General features: G+C 37.3%; 1 protein-coding gene across 27 annotated transcripts in view; it reads left to right on the top strand.

The window, feature by feature from the left end:
- The window catches only part of B3GALT1 (beta-1,3-galactosyltransferase 1), a 199,990-nt gene that overhangs the window by 153,758 nt on the left and 25,810 nt on the right, over positions 1-20,422 (top strand). For 7 of the 27 annotated variants that reach the window (XM_035566655.2, XM_035566571.2, XM_050711562.1 and 4 more), the window contains one exon: positions 1,633-1,696. The exons of 4 other annotated variants lie outside the window; for them this stretch is intronic. The gene's annotated coding sequence lies outside the window, so the exon portion shown is untranslated. Of the gene's footprint in view, positions 1-1,632; positions 1,697-3,262; positions 5,225-13,324; positions 15,406-20,234; positions 20,407-20,422 lie in introns of those variants that run through there. 16 more of the 27 variants (XR_004781807.2, XR_004781809.2, XR_004781804.2 and 13 more) reach the window with 7 other exon arrangements.

Raw genomic sequence — 20,422 nt, 5'->3', positions numbered from 1 at the left:
AGGTGCTTTGGAAGTTTATACAAATATCCATTCTGAAACTGATAAACATGCAGTTTTATGGACATCACTATTATGTAATTGAACTGGCGGATTTTGCAGAAGCACCTCAGAAAAACTGATAAATAGAAAGCTCTGTTAGATACTGGATAAGTTCCAGGTTAAAGGTTGCCTTATAATTCTCATAAATATGAGCCTATTTTTAATCACAGCACTCAAAAGCAAATACTCATTTAATCCTGCTAACAATAGGAAAACTCTGGTAAAAGGTATGGAAATATACTTTTACTCCCCACAGAAAACACCTCACCCCACAGCATCTCAAACCTCACGATCATATGACAATAATCTGAAATAATAACTATACTACTAAAAAAGAACTGTGAATTTTTGTCATGTGACTACTGTATATATGTGACAACTTTACATACATAGAAGAGTGGAAAGAAAAGACAGCTCATATCAGGCAAACTTGCATGAACTATGCATAAAGTAGAATTTAACAAGCAGATATGTCTGCAACCAGAACTAGAATCACAGAATTATAGAATCATAGAATAAATACCCCGATTTGGAAGGGACCCATAAGGATCATCAACTCGAAGTACAGAGTCATTACATGCTTAAACATAAGCAGTACTAAGGCTTAACCTAACAAATGCATCTTTCACTTCACTTCAAGTTGTAGAAAAAGAAGAGGTAAAGAACATCTGTTGGGATCACTGAACCAGAAAAATTGTCCTCTGCAACATCCCAGTCTTAGTGTAACTCAAGAATTCGTTGCATGATTAAACCAAGATTTTAAAAGACCACTGATGTTAATAAAAAGCAAAACTGAGGTTCTAATTTTTAGATGCCTAGAACACTATTTAATCGTGGTGTTCTACAATTAGGCTGCTCTGAAGTTTTTCCTATTATTCACTAAGAAATTAGGCTATTCAAAAGTCAGACTTGAATTTCTAATCTCCTTCAATTAATGGTTGCGTGTAGCTGGGAGCAACTCAGTATAAAATAGAGCCTCTGTAGAGCTAGGCTGGAAACTATTGATTATTTTGGGGAAATTGAAAATATTGTCCCAAATAAAAGTCAAACTAGAATATTTCTACCAACTTAAAAAAATTCAAAATTCAAGTTATTCAGAATTTTTAGTTTGAGGAATTATTCTTTTCATGCTGAGGAATGAATTTTAAACAACAAGAAAAAGCTGATTTTCTACTGAAAAACTCTTATTTTGAACCTGGAAACCATGTATCAAGATTTTTAAATCAAAAACAGTTCATTCTAAGAAAAATATGTGTTGCATATACAAATAAAATGGAAACTCTTAATTAAAGGTTTATCTGGAAAAAAAATATATATATATATTTCAGATTAAAATATTTTCAGTGAGATACAAATGATTAAATTTGTGGTTGCTAGCCTTTCCTTTCTGAATAAAAGGAAGGAAAGATAGTATTGCATGGCAACAGGTCTATGATATATATATGTGATATATGCCCATTATTAAAATACACTTGTATATCCCTAGTCTTAATGAATACAAAATACTCATAAACAGTCTGGTGTTTCCATGCTCAACTATTTCTGCACTGATTCAGCACTCCCCGGATTTGTCACCTCTGTTGTTTTTTATAGGACAACTGATGGATGGGATCCTCAAAATCTTAGGAAAACTGTCACTAACAGAGAGCTAGCATTCGTAAGTTCTTGTTATTTTATACTCTCAGTCAGGTATATAACTGCTGATTCTTTGATTGTAATGAAATCACCGAACAACATATCTTTTTGCAGATGATCAGAAAATTACCCATTCTTATTAAGAGATTTGCGACATATACAGACTTTGTATTTAGTAATGCTTAGCCTAAAAATAATCAACAAAATATTAAGCCATGACTAAAAGTCACTGTAGAATGTCAGAGAACCCTTCGAACAGCAAAAGCACAGTCTGCCGTATGTACCTGAAATCCCAGGCAGGGTTGAGAAAACATAACACAAGAGTATATTTTTCACCTTCCTGTGCAGGTGCCAGGACGTTTAAAACCATCACTCATAACAGTAAATCAAAACCTCTTGGTATTGCTTGTTGAAACTGGCTTTCAAGACAAAGAGGGAAAAAAAAGACCTTTTAAAATAAGTTTAAGGGAACATATAAATTGTCTGAACACCGCCACGGACAATCAGTTTTAATAGCATATGTCTAACAGCCTAGTATGGTTACATGCTGTTCTGGGAACTTGCCAAAGCATGAGACCCATCCACAAATTATGGAGGGGAGGGGGGGGAAATCAAGGGAAGATCTGTAATAAGCCTGAACTTATACACTTCTTTATCTATTCTAAAACCTTTCATTCATCATCCATCATCATAAAATCAGTGTTCTTGACACAGCATGGATTAACTCTTCACTTTAATAAATATTTTTTTTTAAAGCCTGAAATTCTCTATCTATTGACAAACTGTACAGTAATGCATTCAAGATACATCCTACCATGTAACTTCCAGCAGAGCATCTGGTATTAATTAATGACATAAACATCACCGACCCATGGCATGATGCAAGGCTGCCTAAGTTTTGCAGACAGAGAACAGCTAAACAGTGAAGGCCATAGACCAAATCAGCAAGAAATCCTCCAGCACAATTAATAGACGTTAAAAATACTGCCGTTTTAACTTCTGGGAAATGTTTCATGGGAGGAGAGTATTTATTTAAGCAGCATCTACCTCCCTTTTTCCAAATAATTTAAACAAACCTCACTTCTGACAGACACTAGCAACTCTTGTTGCCAAGGGCTCATTTTACCATTTAACACAGTTTTGGTGAGACCAGCTTGAGCAGTACCTAACTGGACTCTTTATAAATATAGCTGCATCTGCCCTGAGAAAGCACAGCAAGGGTCTCTGCTAATGAGCAAGGTTCTGTTGCAGCCATTAAGAGAAAGCTTTCAATAGCTAATAACAGGCCATGATGGCATTTCAAATGCTGAGCCCAGAACCCAAGAATTCAGCATGTAGTTGGCAGAGAGCTCAGAGAGCATTGCTCAGCTTTAATGGCCTATGAAAATAAGGAACTCACAAGTTGCTCTCTTCTCTTCCTACTCCCAACAACCCCATTGCTCCTGAGACGACTACTCTCTCTCTCTCTGGTGTATATGTGATTCAGTATAGCAAGGATCAGATGAATGTCTTAAGTTGGAAGGGCTCAAACTTTGAAACATGAAAGATTTGCAGCCTTCCTTCTGTGCGCTGTCTCTTATTTTCCCAGCTTGCCACAGGCTCCCAACCACCCCTGTGAAGCACCAAATTCAGCGCATGTGCCTGAAGGTGATGGCAATTTGGGGTGCCACACTGCCTAGCAATGAATGGTGATGTTCTTCATTTGTAGCTGTCTCCACACCTTTACAGAATCTACCTGTTAGCCCGAGTTGGAATTGCAGCTAAAGCTAAGACTGAAGAAGTCATCATGCTTCATATAAAAGCAAAATTTATCAAGGAAATTTAACATATATTTATGAAGTAGTCCATGACACAAAAATAAGCTTGCCTTTCACAGGAGCTAAATATTTAGGACTCTTTCTTGGCTTTTTTTCTGGACTTCTGATCTTTCTTGTCTTTGCAATTTATGTCTATAGAGCAACGCTATTAGCAAAAAGAGCATTAGAAATTTTAAGCTTATATTTTCTTATATACAACACTTCTAATATTCTAACCTGTGCTGTTTTTCACTACTGCTGAACACTTTAATTTATTTTATGTATCTGTTTCATATCTTCCAGTAGTCAGTGGCTATGGTCATCTAAACAATGCATTCTGAATATCTGCAGCAGTAGGAAAGGCACTGCTGGCATGTGTTGTTAGGCAAAAAACATACAGGAATACTGAAGCATCACTTCAAAATATCTTTTTATATTTCTGGACAGATGTGAAAGAGCTTACTTCCATATTAGTCCATGTAAGCCTAAATAATCTAACAATCTGGGATCTAAAATACATTATTTGTGCATCATTGCTTATTCATTTGACAACAAATTTGATAATGTTTTGGTTTGCTATGGACAACTGAAATTTTGAAGAAACTGTGTAACACAGCAAGCTCACAAAAAATTTACAACTTATGGTGAGTATTCTGTCTGACAGTGGTATTCAGCTCAGTGGATGTGAGTGGCAAAATGCCTGTTGATCTTAATAAGTTACACAAACAGTGGGTGTTTTGCATCTCCAACACTTACTGAGTACTGGATACTGTCATTTCGTGGTACTCATAGAATCACAGAATCATTGAGGTTGGAAAAGACCTCTAAGATCATCAAGTCCAACTGTTAACCTAGCACTGCCAAGCCTGCCACTAAACTATATCCCTAAGCACCACATTTACACATCTCTTAAATACCTCCAGGGCTAGTGACTGGCTTGTTCCAATGCTTCACGGCCCTTTCAGTGAAGACATTTTTCCTAATATCCAACCTAAACCTCCCCTGGTGCAACTTGAGGTCATTTTATTCTGTGTACTTCCAGATGTAAAAGCCCCATTAAATAAAACGTGTTAGTTTTCAGAAATGATGTAAAACAAGTCCAGCTACTCAAATCTACATTAATTCAGCTCTATTTTTATGTAGCAGACAGTTCAATGGGACTGACCTCAGTCAGCCTGATGTCTCCCCTCAAGCCAAAGGTTCATTTGTAACTGTCCAATATCACATCCTTTAGATGTCAAGCAGACTAAGAAGAGAGCAAGCCTTTCCTGCAGGACAGAAATGTGGTAAAACATCTCAATAAATGAAAGAAATTACTGTGAACTTCCAGGGAATAGCAGTTCAAACTACTCATGCTGGGATTTATAGAAATTACTTTGAGAGGTTAAAGACTTTTCAAAGCTGATATGGTCTGGTAGAAGGATGCACACTTTACACAGAGCTTGGAGTTTGGCCCTACAGTTACAATGGAACTGGAACTAGTTGGAATTTCCCAATTAATATTACAAACCATCATTGTTCTGTAAAATATTTTAAAAAATAATATCAGATTATCTTCTATAAACAACCTTGAAAAGCAAATTCTTCTAGTAAAATCATAGCTATCTCTAAACTACCTTTTCAGCTCTTATTTTCCCTGCCTAGCATAAATAATTCTAAATTTGAAATACCTAGCTGAATGCAGAAATATTTCCTTTCCATTATTACTGTCCAGTGTTAAAGCTGAATATAAAGCATTTCATTACTTTTACACTCACTTTAGGTTTCAAAAGCCAGTGCATTTAAAATAAACATTTGCTGAAAGCTTTATTCCATGTTTCACTTGTAAAAGTCTATTATGATAACATACATAAGATCTAGAGGTTCAGTACAAAGATGAGCGTATCTTTTATATCCACAGCAGGGAGACTGCTATTTCCTCACCTGTCAGGAAGATTTATTCAATTAAGAAAAAAAAAAAAAAAAAAAGAGAGAGAGAGGGGACATAAATTTTAAAATGCACTGATTTTTTCCTGCATCTCAAGAAATAGCAAAGATCTTAGGAAATTAAGAAAAGGGACTCCAACATAGGTATTACAACATTAGACTGTCTGAAATAACTAACTGAACCTCTAGAAAAAAAGTATATACATATTTTTTGTGTATTTCAAAGATTTTTATAATTTGACTGGTTAAAAACAGAAAGTCTGTTCTCTGTGTCCCCTGTGGTTTTATGCTTCCTCGCCAATATCTTTTCATTTGTCTTCCTCTTAAGTAGGAGTTTAGAAAATTTTCTGCACAGACATGTATCCATGTAGCTTATATACAAAGACAACCTGCTTTTTTTTTTTAACAGAAGAAATTATTTAGAGGGAATTTTGAAATCTGTAGTTGCAGTTTAGGCAGGAGGTTTTTGAAAGCATGAAGTACCAGAGATAAAGAAGCAAAGGAAAGACAGGGTTAAAAAAGAACCAGGTCATTCTCTATATTATGCTTTTTTCATAAGCCGTAGTGAATACTGCAAGTAGTACCCGCAACAGAAAAGGGGCCATCTATAAGGTCGAGACTGTTCAGTGTACAAATTGTTGTATTCAGTTCCCACCTGACACTCACTTTCTCAATCTCTTCCCTTGAGTAGAAGTATATTTTCCTAAACTATAACAGGATGAGTTAAAGTGGTGCAAAAACTTAACCACTAAATCTGAAACTTTCACTGCAAAGTTTTGGCTTTTTAATTGGTTTGTGTTAGGTAGGAAAGTAACAGGAGAGAAAGAAACGGAGCTTGCTCTCTGCTAGCTTTATAGAATGAGCAGTACTGTGGTGACTAGTACTGACGCTACGAATACTTCCGGGAGGCTCCTGTTCACTGAAAAATATTGCCATAATACTGGAAAATAGCAAACAGTGTCAGGAGAGGTCATAATAACCACATGCTCTATAATGAAGTTTTGTTTCATGCTATAAAAACAAGGAATCTAGCAAAGCAGAACTCAAAAATGACTATGATCACTAATGCTCTCTTTCATGTTTGCATCTTCTGAATTGGCGCTTGTTTTTTGGTTTGTTTTTTTTTTTAAAGAGACTTTTCCCCCAGAATAATAGCCTTTGGCAGCATCTGGAAGAATGACATTGCAGTGAAATCCATAACAAAGACTGCGAGCAAATGTCATGACAAGATGAGAACAGCATCTTGCAATGAAGGAAAGTGACCACACAGTGATAGGTTGTGAGGAGGAAGCAAGCACTGCTAAGATCAAAGAACAATGAAACCATACAATTATGCTATTTCCTCATCCAAATTTCTCAACAGTTTCATTCAAAGTCCCCTTTTATAAACTGATAATTAGGAACACTTAATTACATGACTGTGAGATCAAGGCAACAATGACAAAAAGAAATCACAAGGCCAGGCTTAGTTGGCATAGAGTCTGCTTAATATGGAATATGTTTACTTGCTCCTTTAGACAGACTTCTTTTCACAATACCTCGAACGAATATGGTTTTAAAATCTCTGTAGTCACATTTAGCAAGGTATTTAATCACATTTAACGTCTTCTGCTCAAAGTAATAAGAACAGCTATTCAGTAGGGTTCACGATGCATACTGGGTTTTTGTGTCCCATCTGGTTGATGTCAGTATTTTTGGTGTCCAGGTCAACTTAACAGACCGACACGTAAGTACATACAAAGGTACATTCCCTACACTATTTGAAAGACTAGCATCTATCCTGAGTTTTCCCCTCTCTTTACACATATGTGTATCACATAATATATGTCTCATGTTTCTACTAAGATGGATAGATGAGTGAATCCATGATACTCCATCAGCTCTGTTTCTTCATGGTCATCCAAAAACAGGTCTCTAGTCTCCACAACTAACAGCACAGTCCTCTTTTTCCATTCTCATGCATTATTACATGCAGACAGTGGACAAACATGTTTAGATTCTGATCTGCCCAGCTTGGCTATGATCCTAAGGAGTCATAAACACTTTCTGGGGAGTCACCAAAAGGAAATCGGAATGGTGCATTATTCCATAAAGTGAGAAAAATCATAAAACTGTACACATTAAGTCAAGTTAAAGAAATTAATACATTTCCCCAAACTCCTTTTGTAAAATACCAATTATCCAAATAAATGAACTGTGAAATAAACCTCTCTCTAAATTACTCCACAGCCTTCAAGTTTTTTCCCCTAACAACATTCTTCTTACAGGACCACATCTCTCTTCTCAAGCAATCTTTAAGTTTCATAGGTTTATTTCTCAAGGAACTTATCATGAAGAACATACTATTTGCCCTTTATTTGGCTTAATTCTGGGAGACAGATCACAGTAATGTCCAAAGCATTGGTGCACTGCCACAAACTGGTTACCATTGCAAAATGCAGCAGTCTCGTACTGCAAACATCTGCATAAGAAAAGGCGCTTCCTACTGTGTCTTCTTTATACAGATTGAATTTTCTACTCTGTGCCTTTTTTTACTGTGTATCTACTGAGTCAGAGTATCCCCAAACCTATCAGAAATTATGAACCTGCAGTATTCATAATATCGTACATCACTAGAGGCCTTGGTATGTATTTTTCAGTGTGGAAAACAACAGAAAGTGAAAGAACAAGCACCACTTCTGTACTGCATTTCTCATGAGCCATTTCTTTATAACACCATATACTGTTATTCCAGATACATATTTAATTACTCACAATAAATCTTTCTGTAATTTACATGTAAGAGAACCCCACTATGCTAGAATTCATAACATAAATAGCAGCATTTTACTTTTGCACCACAGACATAAATCATCTTGCTAATTGGATTCTCACATTTGGACATCAGCCTTTAATCTCATGCTTCATTGACCAGCAAACAGTTGCATTTGTTTCTCGGCTTCCTAATTGTGATATACCTCTCTGGTAGTATAATAGTCAATCAAACCCACCTGATTCTTAAGATTTTCTGATATGAAGTGGCAGCTGAGGAAATCAAAGGTATCCCAGCTGTGAATTATCCTTCCCTCACTGCGTCCTTTAGATGATGTTTGTAGGAAAAGTAGGAAGTTAATGACCATTGTGTCCCATTGTTGGTCCATATTATACCTGCACAAATGATGTAAAATAAAATATTAGCTTCCTTGAATATCTGCATTTCAGATATTTACCTAATGAAATACTTATGCAGAAGCCTCAGTAATTTCTGAAATGGATAGAAGAGTTTTGGTTTTAAAAGATAGGGTAAAATTCTACAAGTAAAGCCATCTGTAGGTCTACCCATAAATCAGTACACTGCAGTGATTTCAGTACAGTTCCAGATCAAAAACATCCCAGCAGATTCATTTTTGAGCTGTTGTCAAGACTCATTGCTGTCAAGATCCACTGTAAAGTGGACCCTCGGAAAAAAAAAATATATATACACATATATATATATATATATATAGTCATCTGTAATAACAGATATTGCAGGGTCTGGGTTATAAACACCTTTTTTTTGCCTTTAACCTCTAATTTAGTTAAAGATTCCTAACTTTTTAAAAAAAAAAAAAAAGTCATTGGACTTCTGCAACTGTTAAATATATTATTATTGGTACCATATTATGAAGTTGTTCAAGTTTGTTAGGGTTGTTTCAGAGACCCAGCTGCTAAATCACACAATAAATAAATTACAGAAGCAGAAAATAATACAAAGAAATCCTCTCCTAAAAAGAAGGAAAATAACAGAAGGGTGAGAGGGCAGTAGAATCACACTTGTACTCAACAGAGAATTTATCATCTTCCCCACAATGTATTCAGAACTCTGTATAATTCAGAAGGCTTACAGTAACTCATTTTTTTTCAGTCAACATTTTCTTTATTATATCTTCAGTATTTCTTCAATTTTAATACTAGTTAGGAAATGACTGAGTAAATGTCCAGTCCACTGTGTTAAGTTTATTGCCATTTTTCTTCTTAATTTCTCAAAGTACCACCAGTGTTTTGTTTTAGATTTTAAAATCACCTACTTGACTTGCTCCGAACACTTTAGCATTTCTTTAGAATATTCAGGTATTTGAGTTTTGTTAGCATAAATAGAAGACAAATTTGAAAATAATGTATGAGTATTCACAGAAACAGAATAGTAAATTCATACACACGGAACTGTTTTAGAAACATTTGCAACCTTATCCAATTAAAGCACTATGATTTTGCTTATATGACCAAGCGCAGCTAAGTAGCACAGCTTAATTTTTGAAAATTTGCAGTTCTTGAGATAAAAGCTCAAAAGACATTTTATTAAATAAACATGAAAACTGTTAAGAAATCACAATCTAATTATTGATGATGCACAAACAGAAAGAGACTACACTAATCATATAAATTATTCATTCCACAAGCTGTAGGCACAACTAAGATGATATATATTGATGAATTCCTCATTTAGTTACTTTTTAGGCAAACTATAATGTCAATTTTCATTATTTATTAGTAATTCCATTTAATGCTACAATTCATGCCTCTTAACGCATTACAAGCACAATCACCACTACTAAAAATGTGTATTTGCTAAAAGTTATCACTCAGAAATTAAAAATGGGAAAAAAATAGTAATTTAGCAAATATATTGCTAAATTTCATCTTTTACATGGTATCCATCTTACTTCTACAAGGGACATAGAATGAAGAGCTGCCCCACCTTAGTTGTAAAATCCCTCTACCGAAAGTCTTAGACTGTGCATGAATAGGTTTACTTTTGATCTAAAAATGTTCATTTGCTTCATGTATATCCTTCCGTCTGCAGAATCACAAATGAAACAGACAGAGATCCATTTCAAACAACAGGACACAGCAATACTAACATTTCAACAAGTTGAAGGGTTGTCATAGGCGTCTGGAGGCCCTGGACAAGTGCATACCATGTGCACTTACATATTAAGTCAAACATATCATTATTACATGTGAGACAACAACAGTCTTTCAACACCTCTCAAGCAAATCTCCTTGCATGCAGCCATGTGTAGGGTGGCATACCTCATGTGCTCTCCCGCCATCTGACATGCCCAAAAACAGATTTGCTGTTCTGGGGTGTGAAAATAAATTCATATAAATTCATGGTTTGAAAATGTTGCACTCTGCCTTCTATATAATGTGAGTTTTCATTGCCTTTAAATGGCACTGTAGTCTATTATCTCACCTGCTCTCAAGCAGTGGTGTTGTATGGAGCCTGTCTTCAGCACTGGGCATTATACCAGACAGCTGAGCAGGTTGTGGGGAAGACAGCAGCATAACCTAACATGCATTTATGGTTAACCCATGATGACAGATTTCCATTCAGAGAAGATTTTTGGATCTAGGAATGCAATTTGAAAATGTAAAACTTCAGACTTCCACTGTGACTACAGGGGCTCAACTTCAATAGGGCAACAAAAACTTTTCATCACCTGAAATCCTGCCATGTGTAAATCCTACAGGATTTATAGAATTAAATTCCTAGTGGCTTTCTAGTCTCACTGCTGTATAATTCTTTACTTTTGAGCTTCTTTTTCACTTTCTTTCAACCACAAAAGCTTCATCAAAACCATGCAAATCTATCCTGAAATGCGGATTAGTTCTCTCATGTTTAATGAAAGTCTACTTAAATTATTTTTCAGCTTTATTATCACCAAATATTGTGAAGTCTTCCAACGAATGGAACGTGTCTATTCTGTTCAAGCAAATCCACTTGAAAGTTAACATTTTAAGGGCTTATTTAGAATGTAACTAATACACATATAGAACATCCAGACTTTGTTCCACAGAAGCAAACGAAACAGGAACCATTGAGATATTCCCTGTTGTATTGCAAATCAGAACCGTACTTCAGTTCCTTCATTGTACTTTGCATAATATTATCCATGAGACCTTCCCTGTTTACTTTTCGTGATTACACAGTCAGGCTTTACTCAAATCTGGGATCAATTTGTCTCATAGGACATCAGTTTCTCTGGCTGAGGAAAGGGCTGAATAACTCAAAGGACCCCAACTCTCATTCTCATTCTTAAACTTGCATCACAAATCTGGAAATAATTTCACACATGAATACCTTTATAAACCTCTATAATTTGATTAAACCTGCCTAGATGGGACTAGCTCTGCTGGTGACCAAGCAAAGTCACAACAGCCCCAGCACCTCAAGCCATCAGAGCACCTCAACCCCTAAAATGGCCGCCACCCCTCAGGGCGCACCTTCCTCCTCCCTGAACAAGGGGCTCACACAGACACCCCAATGGCCGATTGCTGCGCTCTGATTGGCCAGCGGGCCGGCACACAGCTCCCACCGGGTTGGGTGGCAAGGCCTCAGCCTTGGGGGGTCCCTGTGTGGGGGCAGAGGCGACCCTGAGGAGCCTTGCCGGAGGGGGGCCAGCATTGCCTGAGGTCAAGGCAATGCCACCGAGACAAAAATATCTCTTTGTCCCCCCCACTTTTTTTTTTTAATCTTTGCATGCATGCTGTGCTATCAGCCTTTTCAGATTATCCCTAAATTTAGTTCCAGATTTACTTTTTTTGACAGCAATGCCATTCGTATTTTGCATTTTGTCAGCAGAGAAGCACAGCATTAAACTATTTTAAGTTAATGTCACATCCCAGTTTAGGTTTTATTTCCAGCTCAATCGGAGAGATCTTAAATTCTAACCAATCTGCTTTGATCAGATTTTATTTTAAATTCAGAAACATATTCCTATTCAGGCTGATTTTATTTTAAATTCAGAAACATATTCCTATTTGGGCTTATAAACATCTTCCACATTTTTCTGCCGACAGGGTCCATATTTAGAGCCTTAAATACTTGATAGCATCCTATTAAAACAAACAAACAAAATCTATAATCATTTAGAGAACAGTTCAAGAAAAAAAAACATCCTCACAGTCCTGAACTGCTAAAACCTCTGCACAGCTATGCAACTTCTCTCTGTCTCTCAAAAATTGATTTTCAGGGCTTTGGCATGAGCCTTTGCAGTGCTTAAGACAAATGGATTATATTATTGAATCCAGCCCTCAGCAAGCTCATTTTGAAATAAATCAAAACCAGAACTATTCTTTCCTGCAGGCCCACTAAAAACGTGGAGAGTAAGAGAATTAACACCTTCACAAAAATAAAGCATAAATTTTCTGTGATGAGAGCAACGTATGAAACACTATTAGTTTGTTTGTAACACTTAAATGGAAAATGCAAATAATAACAGAAAAACACAAATAACCTGAAGGTACATATATAGTCATAGCCAATTAGGAAAAATTCATTGGAAAATTATTGTGCAAAGTTGTCATTTAATATGTAGCTGTCAAGTGCTTCAGTTTTATTTTGACCAAAGTTTGGAAAATAAGGTCAAGATTGGTTTCTGGAGATTTGTTCTGAGAAAACTGTTGTAATAATCTCATGCTATCCTAAAAAAGAGGATTTTCTGCTTGCTCAATGAAATCCTGGTTAGAAAAAAATAATTTCAAAATTCAAGGTAAAGTGTAACATTGAAACACAACTAATCATATTTATATATGCTTATATAGTTCTCTCTATATGCACATTCATAAACATTCACTCACAAATGTGTTACACAGCCATAGGTTCAGTGAATCATGTCGCTTTCCCACCCACATGTAACTAACAGGCACAGGCTAATAATCCTTTACTCTCTCTCACACCCGCACAGTTTACAAGCTGGGATGGTTATGGCTAGTTCTCCCACCCCTTGTCTTACTAATTTACTATTGTGCAAAGCAGCTATCATTTAGAGGAAAGCTGAGGCTGCTGACACCTTGGGAACTGGCATCACTGAGGTTTCCCTCCAGCTATACCACTGTTTGGTGGGCACTGACTTTCTACTCTATATCTTGAACTCATTAAAGCCATTTGCTCTAATTTGTTCCAGATGTCTGTGGTTCTCCCAAGAGGTCATAAATGGGAGTATAACTCACCATTCACACAGCTCCCCTGCCGGTGTCCTGTGACCAATACTACCTGTTTACCAGCAACTGCAAGAGGCAGCTGCATCGATTTCTGCCTGCCAGGAGAATCCTACTGGGGGCTTGAATCTGAGCACTTGTACAAAATCATAAAAACATTAGTATGGGGAGGAGGGACATAAAGGCCATACTTGGTATTACAGGCATGGTAACATTACAGGCAGTTTCAGATTTTTCCTTATAGCATCAGCAGCACTCTTAGTGTGTCAAGAGTATATTATTCAGCTACATTTGCAGATGCAGCTGAGAGAATGTAAGAGGTTTCCCTGAAAATTGCAACTTTAAGACATGATTTCCTGCATTTCTAATGTTTAGAAGGATGAGGCTGGTTTTATTGTTGTTGCTTCGCATGTTCTTGCAAATTCACACACTTTTCAAGTAATGATGGCCAACAGATAGTCCAGGAGCCTGATGTGACCTGAGTCTGCCAGGTGGGTGGAGGTGTCAGCTAAGAAAGCCAGCCAGAGGAACACAGAACTTGGTTGCATCAGGGAGGTTTCACAGGTAAATGTAGTGGTCTAGCCTATCTACTTGGCTGAGAATGAAGGTGGCCCTTAGCACGCAAAGGTTGGCCTTCCACAGCTTCAGCTATTCACACTTGACTCTAACCTTAGTTTTAACTTGCATCTCTTAAGCTCCTGAGTTGTTTTAGCAGTATTAGATCAGACTTCCTGTCTCTTTTGTGAATGTCATACTGTTTTCATCTAAGCAGGTGTCCCTGAGCTCCTCTTGACCCAATCAATTATAGAACTTGTTTTTCTTGTGGCCAAGCTCCATTTTCCCTTTGATCCATTTAACCAGACTACATTTGCTCTCTGTGAGGTGAAAAGCAGAGAAGTAGCTGGGGGCATTTGGTTGCTCTGTGACTCTCTGGAAGAAAGGAAGTTGCCAGAATAAAAATGTGTATTTAGCATGCATTCAGAAAGGCCCATACAGCTTCTGTGTACAGTAGAAAGTGATCAGAGCCAAGGGGTTCTGTGTTCCACTTTTTGTGTATGCAAAACTTGGGGCAATGCAATGCACCTACTCACTGACAGGTCCATCAGTGTGATATGAGCCATAGTTGCTCATGGAGGGGTAACTCAGTGCAGATTCTCTGTCCAAAGTTTTTCTATGCATAATGTCCACTTCTGCAGAAATATACTGATACCTAAAACCAGATTATTGTGGGTTTTTTTACTACATAAAGCTGAACAGATGGAGATAATCATGCCTTTCTATTCAGAATCAATATTTATACCAGTGACTTTCCACACAACATCAATCCATCTTCCTCTCAGTTTGTTTTACCCTAAATTATGTCTTAGACCAAATCCTCTGAATTTCTGAGATATGCACAAAATCATCATCTCACCACGTCTCCCACTTGCTATACCCCACATGTGCCCCAGAGCATTGCCTGTCCCTTAGAGGCTGCACAGCTCCATACTACCGCCAAGCACTTCTTAGAGACTGGACGCTTCACTTTATCATAAAGATGTTTGTCCGCTGTCCTGGTGAGGGATGCAGCACTTGCCCAATTAAATTAAAAATTCAGTGATAGTTTGGGATCCAGCTGTGGCCCAGGGCAGACAGGTCCAGTGAGGCTAAGAGACTAGTCCATTCTTCTGAGTGCCTGATAAACCACAACTGCTGCTGGCACTCTGTACTTAAAAAATAAAAAATAAAATAATAAAAAAAATTAAATTCCTCAGAAGCTGGGCTTTAAAACTTACATGTAGGTTATTTATAACACTCAGATAAGGTGTTAAAATCTGAGGAAATAGTCTTCCATTTTTTTCTGTGAGGTCATACTGTATTAGCGTAGAATGAACATTAAAAAAAAAAAAAAAGTCCTATATGTTCATCTAAGGCAGCTGGCTTGTATGTGACATACTAACTTGTGTAAATAAGAATCATCCTCATTCAGAGTTAAGATAGTGATGGTGATGATGATAATGTCATTGTTCTGGTATTTTACTATGAAATGTTAGTTTTGCTTAAAAAAAAAAAAAGTATTACAAAAGTAATTTTCCTCTTCACCTTTTTTTTTTTTTTTAATTCTCTCTGGTAAAAATGAGTCCCACACACTTTACTTTGTTCATTTGACAAAAAAAAAAAATGCTTTCCTCTTGTATGAGAAGTAGTATCAGATCTCAAGTTCTGTAATGAGCTGTAATGAGGTGGTGAAGATGCAGTGAAGAAACAGGCCCAGAATTTCAACACTAGTAGTTGCAATTTTCTGGAAAACTCCTGAGAGCTCAAAGTTTCTTATTTCAGGTCAATGCATAAATTATAATTTAATTTTATTGTGACTTTCACTGTGTTCCCAGAAGCAATCAGAGCTATAATTTGCCATTTTAGTCTAAATGGAAAGAGTACATTTTGCTCTCAGTTAACCGTGTAACCTCATTGACTTCAGTGAAACAAGGCAGCATGAGAACAAGTCTAACTGCAGTTATGGTATGTATATAGAACATTATATTCACTATTTATGATACAATGACAACATTTTGAAGTGAGAGGTCAGGCTGATCCTATTGTATTAGAGCATAAAGATAAATTTGTTCAAAGGAGCAGTAAAAGTACATTGCATATAACTGCGTTCTGCTTTACTGTGTCTCATTTGTAAACATTTCCATTTGGTACTCCAAACTATCAAGTTAATGAAAAATAATAATAAACTACCATACTGCTGTGCTTTAGGTTAGAGGATGGTTACGGCATGTCGTGGTTCCACTGTTTAATTTAAATCAAGTGATGTAAAGGGAAATTTAAGGGCCTTTTTTGGAAACATTTCTTATGGAGAGAGAACATACAGAGCCATGCTATATAACCTACCCACAAAGCAGTGTTTCAAAGCAAATGCTAGGACACTAAATAATGACTGAAAATAAAGCTTGCTCCAGCTCCAGTGAAAGGATAAAACCGTTTCAGGCTCTGCAGGGAATCTTTAGAGCTTGAATTTTCACATCCTCGCTCCCCTTCCCTTCCCACAGCTTCGGCAGCCCTGGGAGTGAGAATCACATTCAAAGGCAGTTACCCCCTCTGTCCGTTTGCAGTAGGAAATAAAGATCATTTTAAAACTGCTTCACTCAAGCACGCAGACAAGGCCACCATGGCCGGGGTCTCTGCCAGTGCAACAAATAGCTGCTGTGTGCCAAACCACCTCAGTCAGCCGCTCCCTGCTGCAGCCGGTAGGCCTGCCATCAACTTTCAGACCCTACCGGCAGCAAGGCCCCAGCCCATGCCCTGAGGGCATGCCTGTGCCTGCATCCACTTCACCCACTCCTCGCCCAGCCCTGAGAAAGCATGGTGCTGTCCTCACAGCACGTCAGCCCTGCGACTGGGCATCCGCAGCTTTGGGGGTTTTGTCCTTTGCCTATACTACATACTGATGCAAAGCCACACGGAGATTTAGATTACTTTGTTCTCTTCCCTATGCTTTCTATTAAACCATGTTTGTAGAGGATTATGAAGAGCTGATAAGTAAGGCTCCAATAATAATGGGAAACAATCATTCAAAATGCTTTAGATAATACTGGAAGAATTTAGGCCCATTTTCCTCACACAGAATCAGAGGAATAAAGCGGGTCACAGTAAGAGTGAGTCAACTGACAGGCACAGCCTCAGCTGGTGAAGGCAAAAGAGCCTTTTGCTGGCAGACATAAGCTTTCCCTGTACACACTGCGCGTTAGAGCCACATGGCTGTGGCTGGCCATGAGGAGGAATCAGAGGAAGCCCAGGTTTGTTTGAGGAATATACCCTCAAAAAATGACAAACATACCCTAAAGCTTCCATAACTCTCCAAGGATTGAAACCTTCACCTCCCAATACTCCCCCTCTCACTATCACCACCCCTCAAAAAAAAGACATAGGTATGTTTTCTGACAAGCAATGACACTTTCTTACTAACGAGCTCTAAAGTAAAAACAATTAAAAACATACCCATAGCCTCCTTTCTCCCCACCCTTCAAAACTGCCCGTCCCTGAACTGGAGGACAGTAGCTACTGTCAGAGAGTGCAATCATCACCGGCACGCTTGTGAGAAGAGCACTGAACTGCCTGGCATCTCTCTTTCCAAGTTTGTGGCTGAATGGTAAAAGTGACCCAAAAGACTGTAGAAGGAGGGAAAGCCTGTCAGCTCACTTAGTACAGCTGACTGCAAATGCATGATACATTACCATTCCCGATGCTTTTCCAGACTAGCTTTAAAATCCTCAAGTGATTGGATGTAATCTATTATTGGAATAACAACATGAGCATCATTAGAGAAGTATATTTCATGAAATTGAAAGGTTTAAAAAGCACAGCTACTGCACAGAATTTGTACTGCTTTATTTGACAGTCTATGTTGTACAGCTGTCCCTAATAGGGTCATTTCTATAGCAAGTGTATGGTGGTTTGTACTTGAGGATGATACAAAGTTTGCAATAGCACTCCAAAAACATTCTGCATTATAAAATCACTCAGCAGAGTGATTTGCTTGCTATGTGAGGTGATTGGATAGTCTGTTCTGAAAGGCTCAATTTCACTTCTATTGAAATGCCTTGGCTTTCAAAGTGCTTAATCTTATTTTTTTCTATGAAAGACGTGTCATCTGGTCTGTCATTAATGTTCTGGTGAAGGGTAGAACTTTTTTTCTCCTTCATCATCTTCGTAAAGTTCACACAATCATTTGTATCAAACTACCACAAATTTGAGATTCTAAGCTTAAGCTTGACAACAGAAATGTCAGTTCTCTGTTCATACATGGCGAGGACATCTGCAAGCTAGGCGACATTAAACAAATGTCCTTTTACTTCTTTCCTACATGAGGTTCATCAAATTAGTAGCCAGTAGCAACTAAAAATGATCAGTCTGGCTTTTAGCTGGTGACGCATCTCTCCTTGACCCACTGGCAGCGTCAAAACTTTCAGTGCTTCACTTCAAAAGTTGAATAAGTAAGTGTCTAATATGGAGAGAAATTTTAGATCAAAATGAGAAATTTGAAATAAAATGCTCTAAATAACCAGTCAAGATATACTTGCACTAATAAGCATTCATGGACAATTATTTCTGTTGTTTATATCCTGTCAGTACTGCATAAAATGAGATCCTATTAAATCAGGTTATATCCCTGAACTGGAAAGCTTAGACTAATGAAAACAAACAAACAAAACCAACCTGCAATGCAAAGCAAAGCAAGTTACATAAAACTAGAAATGGAGATAAAAATATTTAAGGTAGGAAGGATAATGAGAACTAATTAATGAATTTTCTAAGTAAGCTTCTGTTTGTAGGGAGAGGTAACATATTTGTGAGAGGGTATTAAATAGCAGACAATAAAACAGACATGGTTTTAAGTAAGCAACACCAGCAAGGCCTGAAAAAGAAACCACAGACTTCAGGCTAAGGACAGCTTGCAAACAAATCTCTATCTTTAAATTAATTATGGTAATCACTTAAAATTTTTGAAAGAAAAAAGCACCTTTGGAGAAGAAGGGAATGTCAGCAAAAAGGAAGATGATTAGCTCCTGTGGGATAAGCTCAACAGATAAGCAACTAATTATTGTCTTTGCAACACTGAAGGTGTCTAACGGAGAAAACTGCACATGCCTTAAAATTTTTTTTAAACGTATCTATTGAATACATGATTTGTATCTAAGAATGCTGAGAAATTGGTTTTCTAGGCTCATCTTCCATGTAAGGATGAGGTTAGAGATTAATCTGTATTCTAATAACTATTCAGTCTTGTCTTTTCTCACATAATTGAACGAATTAACTCTGTGAAAAGGGTTCTTTCATTTTCTCTAAAGAGTTGTCCCAGGGACCTCTAATGTACTGGATGAAGTGTATTTCACCATGGAAATCATGTGTATATGAGCCAGGGATTCTTCATGATAGGAAGCACTTCTTGTAGTGGTTTTGCATCTATTTAATGGCTAATGTCTGGTTTATTTGGTAAACTGTGTTCTGTAAGAAGTTTCTGATGAGGACAGTGGCAAGAAACAGTGGGTTGGTAGGAGGCAGGGAGAGAGATCTCTGGAAAAATGATTTCGCTGTATGATCTACTGTGAGGAGAAATTATAATTTGAATAGACTCAGTATCTAGTTAACTTCCCTGCTGTCTTATACCAACGTAAATATCAAACAAATTACATTCTTGTTAACAGACTTGCTTGAAACAGATTGGGTCAAAATGCAGAGATTTGTACACCGCAAGCCACCCAAAATATATTTTCAGTCTTATTTTATTGCAGTTTTTTCAAGGAACTTTTTAAAGGAAGTCTTCCCTGAGTCACAAATATTCACTTCCTTTGATAAGGAGATTTTTCCCCCCTCTAGTTTTGTTCTCTTAAAAAGAACAAATAGATTTTTAGAACAAAAGAAAGCTGGGCAGTAGGTCTGCCACAAGAAAGGAGGAGTGGAATGGAAGATAGAGCAAAACATAAGAAATGGAACAATGAGCTTCCTGGAAATCTCAGCATCTCTTTCAAACCCCCACTAGTCACAGAAGTAGAGTTCAGAATGATTCCAATGGGAGTTGTGTCAGCATAAGGATAATGAGACCAGAAATGTCTTTGAATAAGAAATTGCCCAACTTTAAGATAATTACCTGACACCAGAGCTTTTAAGAGTAAAATGACACATCTTTTGAAGTTTTAAAAGAATTCTAAATCTAAATCTATCAACTTAAGCAATGTTCTGCTTATTTTATTTTGAACCTTTGATACCATCAAACAAAAAACACTTTGGGTCAGAGTTGCTCAACAACTGAATTTGACTTAACATTTTTAAACATAGATATTTGAAGTCTACATCCAAATTTCCAAGTTTAATTGATATGCCTTTTAGAAAACTGGAGGAAAAATAATACCCTGAAAGACAACTTTTCCAAGAGAAACCTGAAGCAAGTAAGGTGACGAAGAGACCTTCATTCTCATTCCAGTGACCCTGATCCTCCTTGTTTGAGAATGCTGCCTGAGCAACAAACAATGGCAAGGAGCCCGTATCACAGTCCTGCATTGTAAGTGCTTGGAGAT

The sequence above is a fragment of the Cygnus atratus genome, chromosome 6 (genome assembly GCF_013377495.2).
Source record: "Cygnus atratus isolate AKBS03 ecotype Queensland, Australia chromosome 6, CAtr_DNAZoo_HiC_assembly, whole genome shotgun sequence".
In the NCBI taxonomy this organism is placed as follows: domain Eukaryota; kingdom Metazoa; phylum Chordata; class Aves; order Anseriformes; family Anatidae; genus Cygnus; species Cygnus atratus.
This window is presented reverse-complemented; position numbering and strand designations above follow the sequence as displayed.